General features: G+C 40.5%; 1 pseudogene; it reads left to right on the forward strand.

Moving 5' to 3' along the window:
• The first annotated feature begins 418 nt into the window (after positions 1-418).
• Positions 419-8,420, forward strand: LOC136488217 (putative disease resistance protein RGA3; annotated as a pseudogene).
• Positions 8,421-9,353: the final 933 nt, after the last annotated feature.

Consider the following 9,353-nt stretch of genomic DNA (forward strand, 5'->3'; position numbering starts at 1 on the left):
GGGACAGAGAAATAAAACGCAAGCAAAGGGAATGGAGAGTGGGCCTGTGGGCTATCTAGTCATTTTATTTGCTTGGGTGTGCTGGAGACACAAAACACAAAATCATGGTGTGCTACAAACTTCCTTTTATTGTGGACAAAAATCCCTATATATAAACATTCTCCTCTACCTTGTGGTTGTGTGTGTGTGTGTGTTTATATTTGAAGCTGTTCAGAGTGAAACAAAAAAATTCTCTGCCACTACCAGCTCAGTTAACTAGGTGGCCATGCCCAACAATAAATAAAGTCGCCTTCGTTCACCAACTAAAGCAGCCCCAGCGTAGCCACCGTAGGCACACCTCACGTCTCCTAGCTCACGCCTCCGTTGCCGGCTAGCCACAATCCTTGCTATCGGCCCTCAGCCCTTCAGACACCACCTACTCCCACCTCCGCCAGCGTCCGTCAAGCAGAGCAGTAGCCCACACCACATCGAGCCAGAGGCCAGATCCAGGCATCTCCAACCGTGCAACTGCTAGGCAAACCACGCCGGCTCTTGGTCAAACATTACGTACTTCCAGTTCCAGCCATCGCTCAACATGTCCATTTCCTTGACGCCGGAACCGAAGGACACACACAGCATTAATTCTCTTTTCCCCGCTGCAAATCAAGGTGCATATGCCTAGTCTTTCCCGGCCCTCTCTATTTTTATTTCCATCCGCTTTCTTTCTTTCTTTCTTTATTTCTTTCTTTCTTTCTTTCTAGTTTTTGTTGGAGATATTATACTCTTCTTCCACTCACAAATATACTCACACAAGGGTGATGGCTTGAGATTGGTGTAGCTGCTTTCAATTTTTAGGTGCCCAAGTATATAATATTTCAACATCATCCATAGATCAAACTTCATCATATTCTCGTCTGCTAGCTGCTCATTAATTTGTTAACTCCGTTATCGTTTTAGCTTGCTACTATGCGCCAGATCTGGTACAAAAAGTACTTAGTTATCATTTAAATGTGATTATTCTAGTACCTATCTAATGTTGCAGTGTTCCCTTTTGAATAATAGTGCCAAGGTTATAGGGGCCTCGGTACTTTTACCATCAAGATTACCTTTCCTTTAAAACGAAACACGTAATTTTTTATCTAAATTCGATTTTGTAGATACCGAAGCAGCAAAAATGGCGGTGGTACTGGATGCTTTAGCATCCTACCTCCAAGACATGTTGTTGGAGATGGCTAAAGAAGAGGTGCATCTGCTCTTAGGTGTTCCCGATGAGATAAAAAAGATGGGGATGAAGCTTGGGGACCTTAAGAGGTTCCTCGCCGATGCTGACAAGAGGAACATCAGCGACGAGAGTGTGAAATCATGGGTGAGTGAGCTTAGGAATGCCATGTATGATGCTACCAACATCCTTGATTTGTGCCAGCTCAAGGCGATGGAACGGGGTAAAAGGTGTGATATGGGCTGCTTCAATCCCTTGCTCTTTTGTATGAGGAATCCTCTCCATGCTCATGACATCGGTAATCGCATAAAAAGTCTTAATGAGAGGCTAGATGACATTGAGAAGCGTAGCAAAACCTTCAACTTCATTAACCTTGCATCTTATGAGGACAACACAAAAAAGGTAGAATCCTCCCTTCGTGCTAGGCGTGAGACAACAGGGGAGGATGAGTTAGGTGTGGTTGGTGAGAAGATTGAGGAGGACATAATAAATCTTGTGGATTTGCTCACGAAGAAGGACAATAAAAAACATGAACACAAAAATGTTATGGTTTATGCTATTGTGGGAGTAGGGGGGATTGGCAAAACCACCCTTGCCAAGAAGATCTTTAATCATGACTTCATCGAACAAGAGTTTCAAAAGAGAATATGGCTGAGTGTCAATCAAGAATTTAGCGATGTTGATCTATTAGAGAGAGCTATCACTGAAACACAAGGAAACCATCAAGCACCAAGAAACACAAAGGCCGCACTAGAGCGAACCCTTAAGGAAGCCTTGAAGGACTGCAAGACTTTATTGGTGATGGATGATGTCTGGGACCACCATGCATGGGAGGGTGTCCTCAAAACTCCATTATTAAGCGTCCTAGCTCAAGGTAGTTGTGTCCTCGTTACCACAAGACATGACATGGTCGCCAAAGGCATGATGGCGGAGGTGCCCTACCACCATGTCAACAAATTAGAGCAAGAAGATGCCTGGTCTTTGCTCAAGAAGCAGGTTAGTATAAGTTAATTTATAGCTTTATTTTGTTACACATTCATGCATGCACATTTGCTACACTATCTATTCAGATGTCGGTAATCTTGTGCATTTTCTTCACATTTGCTTTACTATCTATTTATAAAATCATTTCATTCATCAACCTAAACCTATAAAATGTTGTGGCACTCTTAGAAACCGCATAAAGAAAATCTACACTGAAGATGCCCTTTTGCGCATGGTTGTACAAAATAGTTATTTGTTTTAGCATTAATATTAGAAATCTAGGGTCTGTAAACCACTTTCAAAACACTACAACACAAACATTATCACCGCTTGCTTGAAAACCACCATCACCACCGGTTTTGCGATTCGGCGGTGATGCTCACCTTCATCACCGCCACATTGAAACCGATATTGAAAGTTGAATAAAAATGATTAAAAAATACACGTGTCATGTGTGCCTACAGTCATCCATGATGGTCCACGCTAGCTGCCCCTAGCGGACAGGATTGTGACATCAAGGTCCATCTCTATGTTGGGCGGCGTCCGCCATGCTGCTGAGGACCATGGGTGGTGTCTGCCCCCGCGCGGATGGCAGATCCGATCTTAGGGCCGCGGTGCTACAGTGGGATAGAGAGGGGGCCCGGAGGGAGTGCTGGTGAGGGAGAGAGGGGGCGGAAGGAAGTCCTCGAGTAAGGGAGAGAGAGGTGGTCAGTAGGTGGGGTGTCGGTGAGGGAGTGAGAATGGGCTAGGGTTTCTGGCCGGCTATGTACTCAAAACCGGTTTTCACTGCCACAAATGGTGGTGAAAGCCATTTTTATCAACGGTTCAATTATCGGGAGTGATATATTTTTACCGATGTTTCTAATAGAATCAAAATAGTGTTGGCGAAATCCATTTCTATAGTAGTGAAATGTCATTAAAGAATCATGAACACAGAACATGATAAAGAACAGGCGAAATAAAAGCCTAAAAGGAATAAACGTAAACTACAAACAATAAGAAAGTTATTAACATGTAGTAATATTTAAAAAAAAATTCTTACATTACACAAATGACTGTAGGTGCTTGTGAAGTTTCGTAAGAGCTCATGTACAAGCATTATTACATTGTTACTAATACTTGTGGCCGCAACTCTATAGATATTTTTGAGAGCCTCAACTCTTTAGATGGTCATGAGATTAAGATTTCTAAACTTTTAGTCTACTGTATCCTTTCGTTGCAAAGGGCATCTGGTGCTTAGGTTTAATATCTCCAAGACCAAGTCCCATCCTCCACGGTCTGATAAAGAATCAGCAATTTATAGCCAATCAGGACTGGACATTACTGTTTAATGATGGGAATGTTAGGCTCTCTCTTGTTGCCTAATTTATTTTGTTCTAAATTTTCAGAAGTCCTATTATTAGGTGATAGGAGTGTAACTTTTTAAATATCTCATCGAGTTAGACATTAAAATAACATATAACATATGTAACTTTTATCCTTTTCTCTAACAACCTTTTCAAACTATTATAATTTTACTAGATCCTGTAAACATGTTAAAATAAAATCAATGATTTAAAGTTCTATTCTGAACATGGCGTAAAAAGTTAGGAAAAGTACTCACGGGGCCTTTGGCATATATCCTGATTGACAGGTTTTACCATAGACACTTGAGTAATTGTCCATGTAACTTGCCTCACTTGTCTCATCTCTAGAATGGTTAAAAAGCTAAGGATACAAGGGATATCACATTAGGCTTACCTGCATCCAAGAGAATATGAATAAGGGAGAAAAACGTAGCTTCTTCAGGTCAAGATGTGCAGACTTTAATAACCTTTCCAGTTGGATCCTAATAATTGACTTCCGTCCATTCGTTTTTCTACCAAGGGTGTTTGGTCCTTTTATGAATAATCTCATGATAAGTTGCAACGAAATTGAACATATAGTGTCAAATTGGAATCAAAAAATAAACCAAATGTCACAAAGGGACGAATTTATTTTATAGGATCATATACCCAATCTTTGGGTTTCAAACGAGGACTAGCTTCATGTAGGCTTGTATTGGGACCGATTAGTTAATTACTGAACCATCAGCAGGGATAGATGTTCGTTAAAATAAATCCTCTGGTTTCTCTAGTTCCTTCTTTCACCTTCAACCTGGCCAATAGCAGGACCAATTTCTGACAACATTGTGGCTGTATAGTTTGCATCCTCCATGATCCATGCTATACATTTCGGTTATTAACATAAAGTTGGGTTAATATATAGACCAATCAAAAGTACATACATTAGGATATTTTTAGTTAATCAAGTGCTAAACTGTTACTTAACAAACCACGTATAAATGACACTGATAATTTATTTTAAATTACATTACTATGGCATGACAAAAAAAGTTTATAAGTTTTTATTTCAAATAATTTTATAAAATTTGACTCAAATACTATGTCATATCGACACTGGTAATTTAATTTTGATTATTCTATATTTTTATAAAAATAATACTTCTGCTACATATACAATTTTCGAATGTAGCAAGTTCAAAATCTTAGGCCCTGTTTGGATGCAGATGTATTTTTGGAGTTTTAGAAAAATACCATGCTTTTATGAAATACTTTGATTTTATTAGAGTTGTATGAAGTGTTTTGATGCAACAAATTTTATGGTTTTGAAAACCAGAGTTTTGCTAAATTTGTAGTCTCTTTAGAGTTTTATAAACTCATATCTAGACCTCTTTGTTGCTAAATCATGGTTTACCACATCTATAGGTTCTAAAATCGTTGTTTCTTAATACTACATCTCTTAGGGCCAGTTTGGTTCGCAAAATTTTTGGCAAAACGACACTGTAGCGTTTTCGTTGTTATTTGGCAATTAGTGTCCAATCATAGTCTAATTAGGCTTAAAAGATTCGTCTCGTGGATTTCGTCTAAACTGTGTAATTAGTTTTATTTTTTATTTATATTTAATGCTTCATGCATGCGTCCAAAGATTCGATGTGACGGGGAATCTTGAAAAATTTGGCGTTTTGGGAGGGAACTAAACAGGGCCTTAATACTACAACATCCAAACATGGCCTTAAGTGCCATAGTGCAGGCTGACATGATAGTTCATACCATTATTAATAGGCAAGTGGGTAGCATAGGACCTAGCACTACCGCAAACACAGGTCATCATTGTCAGACCATCATTGCTGGTTGCTTTGCAACCGTTAGTGATAGTACAACTGATAGTGATAGATGAACTTTAATGAACAAATCGAACTTTCACGAACGAATCGTGGCTACAAGTGATAGTGACAGGCAGTGTACTATCACTGCTAGTTATAGCCACGAACATGCTGTGAAGGACCACCCGTCGTGGCCGGTTTGTGGCTACAACCAACAGTGATAGGCTATTTTATGAAAAAGTAATAACTTTTTCATATGATGTTTGATAAGATAAGCTTTATACGTTCAAAAAGATTTAAAACTTTGTAGTTAACAACTTTTTAATTTAAGATGGTTTACATATCAAAATATTCTATGTAAGTTCACCAATGGGATTTGATATGGTTAATGATGTCGAATGGAGACAAAGTCAATAGTAGAGTTAGTAGTCGATGAGATCGATCTACAACTTTGCAGTTAACAACCTTTTCATTTGAGATCATTTAGAGTATCAATATAAGATTCAAAATTGTGTAGTTAAAAGAATAGCATCGGTTGTATAGTCACAAGTGTTGTATAGCTCTGCTGGTATAGATGCTCAGCAGAATGTTGAGATCTTCAGTTTAAATAATGTCATTGTCGGTTACCGGCAGTGAAGATGCAGTAATCTGGCGTACATTTTGTGCTTTTTTATCACTTATCAATGTCAGTACTCGGTGAGAAGTAGTCTGGCATACTGTACAACCTTTTTTAATAAAATAAGAAAAAATTAAATAAAAAATATGATAAATACTGGAGTGACTATAAACATCAGGTAGAACACTATTCTTGTACACAGTTACAGACGTCACCTAATTGCACCATAGTGATATACATATACGATGATTTTTCCATCTATTTTAGTGGACTGGTACATCGGTCATACACTTAGAACGTCGCATGTGAATTTTGCCTCTGCACACAGTATCCTCTTTTAGCACTTGATTTTGCTTCCGATTATGACCAAGTGTTTTTATATCTACATATTCCATTCAATTAACAAGCTTAAGTTGCTTTGCAGGTGGTTGGAAATGAAAACAATGATGAACCAAAGGTTGATGCATTGAAGGACATTGGAATGTCGATTATAGTAGAATGTGATGGTTTGCCTCTCGCAGTCAAAGTAATAGGAGGCCTCCTCCGCCAGAAAAACATAAGGCGAAGCGATTGGACAAAGGTCCTTAATGATTCTACATGGCCAGTATCTCAAATGCCTGAAGAGCTAAACTATGCAGTATACCTGAGCTATCAAGATCTGAACCCTGAGTTGAAGTCTTGCTTTCTGCACTACGCCCTCCTCCCAAAGAACACGGTGTTCGGGTATGACCATATTGTTGGCATGTGGATTAGTGAAGGATTTGTTCATGGAAACTCACAGGATTTGGAAGTGTTAGGAAAAGAGTTCTATGACCAGTTAATAGCTAGGAACCTTCTAGAGCCTGATCAAGGGTACATAGACCAGGTAGTTTGCAATATGCATGATGTTGTTCGCTCGTTCGCTCAGTATTTGACTAGAGATGAAGCATTGATAGCTCACAAAACTGAGCCTGGCCATACCAATAACATTAACCCACAAAATGTTATTCGGTTATCACTAAAATCCAAAGAATCAGAGTCAAATGAGCTAGAGTGGAGTTCTCTACAAGCACATATATCACTGCAAACACTTATTTTATTTGGGGAAACAAAGATCAACCCAGGTGATTCACGGTCATCTTTTCCTTGTTTAAGGACCCTACATATAGAAGATGGAAATTTTGATGCATTGTCTGAATCTTTAGACCAACTCAAACACTTTAGGTATTTGTGCCTAGATGGCACTAACACATCTAGGCTCCCAAAAAAATAGCCAAGATGAAATTCTTGCAGTGCATTGACCTTTTTAATTGTAAAAGTTTGATGAAGCTTCCTGTTGGCATTGGAATGTTACGACAGCTGAGGTATCTAAGCCTTCTTAACTCAGGTATAAATAATATACCCAGGGGTTTCAGTGGCCAAACTAATTTAAGGGTATTGAAGGGGTTTCCTGCCCACGTGGAGGGTGATTGGTGTAGTTTGGAAGAATTAGGACCTCTTAACCGGCTCATGCGTCTTGATATTCGTGGCCTGGAGAATGTATCTTATTCCACATTTGCTATAAAGGTTAAGCTTGGTGAAAAGGTGCACCTCAGCTATCTGTGCTTACAGTGCACTAGTGGACGTGGAGGTGCTCACCGGTTGGTGAAACAGGATGAGCTCTGCCCTCCACCTTGCTTAGAAACTCTAGCAATCGAAGGGTACTTTGGTCAACGACTTCCAAAGTGGATGACGTCGACACCAATTGTGTCCCTTGGATGCTTGAGGATTCTAATCATGGAAGACTTGCCTTATTGCATAGAGCTACCTGACAGCTTGTTCCAGCTCCCCAGCTTGGAGTTCCTACAGATTAAAAGCGCCCCAGCCATCAAGCATGTTGGGCCAGAGTTCTTACTACCACACCATCATGAGCACCCAAGCGCTTTGGAAATTGAGGTGAATGGATGTCCTAGCCTGGAGAGGATCAGTAATCTGCCAAATTTCCATAACCTCGTGATCATAGAGTGCCCAGAGTTAAAGGTACTAGAGGGTTTGCCTGCACTTCAGAAGCTCGGACTGGAGGACTACGACATGAAAACACTCCCTGGATACTTGAAGGACGTAAACCCAAGGGATTTACTTCTAGACTGTGATGTCTCACTGCTCGCTTCCATAGCTAAAGGAAAATCTAGCCCTGAGTGGGACAAGTTCAGTCATGTCAAGCAGGTCAGGGCATATGCAAATGATGACGACAACAACATTCGAAGGAAGTGGTACGTGAAGTACACGAGAGATCCTTTCAGCTTGAAGACAAACATCAGCCTCTCTGCCGACGCTTCAGGTAAATTAACACAACACGGCTGCTTTATATGTTGCATATACTGAGCACCTTTCTTGCTATTGGAATATCTGGTTACTTGACTAGACGGTCCGTTTCAGGGGATGAAACAGAGGAGGTGTTATAGGACAAAGTGGAGCAAGTTTGAAGGGAATTCATCGTGGAACAACAGAGGGAGTAACAATAAAGTATGCATGCTACTCCAAAACTATTATTATATTATTACTACATACGTCTCTAGCACTATCGATTATAGAATGCATAAAAGACCTCTCCTGCAGGTGGAGTGCCGCATGGACAAAAAGCAGCCTTGGAGGCTGGAGCTATCATCGCTTCGGCCGAAGAAGAAGCAATGGAGCCGATTACTACGCTGCGGGTCGTCGCGAGGCAGTCAGATGTTTTTTTAATCGAATCTGTGTTACTGTGGATGCAGGTTACCACCTGAGAATACAGAGCCTTGTACATATAATTAAGTTGTGAGTCGTCATGTTACAAAACAAATGTTATGATACAGCTTATGTGAGCCTGAAAATGTACGTAGGTTGCCAACTAAATGTTCATATATATGCTGCCAGTGCCATGAGAATGCAGCTTCCTAACATAAAAAAATAAGTAAAAGAGTTTGAAACACGATTCTACGCATCGCTACGAACACACAGACGCGAAAAGCACGCTAATCGGATCACCACTGGATTCAGGCGCTTTGCCGAGTGCCGCACTCGGCAAAGGCCACTCGGGGAAAAAATGGCCGGCAAAGCATCCTTTGCCGAGTGCCATTTGTCGGGCACTCGGCAAAGCTTTTGCCGAGTGCCGAGACAGCACTCGGCAAAGAAACCGAGCCGTCACGGCACAGGAAACGGTGACGGCGGCTTTGCCGAGTGCCAACCCGGACGGCACTCGGCAAAGTTTTTCATATTTTTTTTAATTCTTTGCCGAGCGCCGCCCGGGCTGGCACTCGGCAAAGTTTTTTATTTTTTTTTAAATTCTTTATTTGCCGAGCGCCGACCGGGATGGCACTCGGCAAAGTTTTTTATTTTTTATTTTTAAAATTTCTTTGCCGAGCGCCAGACGGGTGGCACTCGGCAAAGTTTTTAAAAAAAAATTTAAAAAAAAA

The sequence above is a fragment of the Miscanthus floridulus genome, chromosome 10 (assembly GCF_019320115.1).
Source record: "Miscanthus floridulus cultivar M001 chromosome 10, ASM1932011v1, whole genome shotgun sequence".
In the NCBI taxonomy this organism is placed as follows: domain Eukaryota; kingdom Viridiplantae; phylum Streptophyta; class Magnoliopsida; order Poales; family Poaceae; genus Miscanthus; species Miscanthus floridulus.